Raw genomic sequence first — 1,071 nt, forward strand, 5'->3', positions numbered from 1 at the left:
GATGCGGCTCACACGCTGCTCTTAAGGATACGACCCATCAGGTTGATGAAGACGGATGAGCTTCTCCTATTCCGACAGAATCGGCGTCCTGATGGCCGTTTTACGGGCTACGTTTTGTCTGTCGTTCTCACTTTTTTTTTTTTAATTTCTCAAAACTTTCCTGATACTTTAAAACCCATGTTGTGGTTTTTAAGGGTGTCGCCATTTCTGTAATGTTTCCATGACAATTCTTAAAACAGATGTTGTCACCACACGGTTGGAGGCGAGACAGCCTTTCGGAAGGAGCTGAGGTCGCTCGCAGCGACCTAGCTGCAGGACTTAGCACCTGGCTGTCGGAGCCGGCATCCTAAAGGATCGAGTGGCAACCTCCATGGGCTCGCTCGCACCTGTGCCGCTGGAGGTGAGGGCTGGGGACAGGTAAAGGCGGCCTTCCCGTCCTCTGTGCGTCGTCCCCTTCTGACTCAGCGCTCACACGCGGTCCTGGAATGACCGCCCTCCTGGCATCACCCTCGCTAATTCTCCCCGTCTCTCTTCCTCCGGGGATGACTCAGAGAAGATTCTCGGGGCACGTCCCGCCCAGCACCGGGCGCACGCCTGCTCGTGGGGACACAGGTCAGCTGAGCCTCCGTGGGGAACTGCCTCGGCCCGCCTCACATGAGTCCCCAAGCCCACAGCGCCGACCTGCTGTCCAACTGGCCTGGCAGACACTGTCTCAGTAGCAACGAGACGCTTTCTCTAAGGAGTGCGTCAAACCTCGCCCAGGCGCTGCCTGTGCGTGTCCCCGCCACACCTGTCCTTGACCTTCACGTCGGGGGAGCCCCGCGCCTCGCCCCTTGCGTGGAGAGGGTCGAGTTTCTAAGTCCCGCTTGGGAACTGTCGGGTGGGCTGGGCGGTGGGGCCGTCTGGGTCAGGCTCGCTGGTTCTAAACGGCTCCTGTCGCTGAAAGTGAGAATTAAAGAGTCTTCTTTTCTGAATAAAATGATGGCGGCCCCCAATTTTTCCGCCTTCATCAACTTCGTCCTTTCATAATAGTTCTTTACTTACAGAAATATCCGTGCAGATGATATAGAA

Source organism: Pteropus medius, unplaced genomic scaffold (assembly GCF_902729225.1).
Source record: "Pteropus medius unplaced genomic scaffold, Ma_sr-lr_union100, whole genome shotgun sequence".
NCBI classification, from domain to species: domain Eukaryota; kingdom Metazoa; phylum Chordata; class Mammalia; order Chiroptera; family Pteropodidae; genus Pteropus; species Pteropus medius.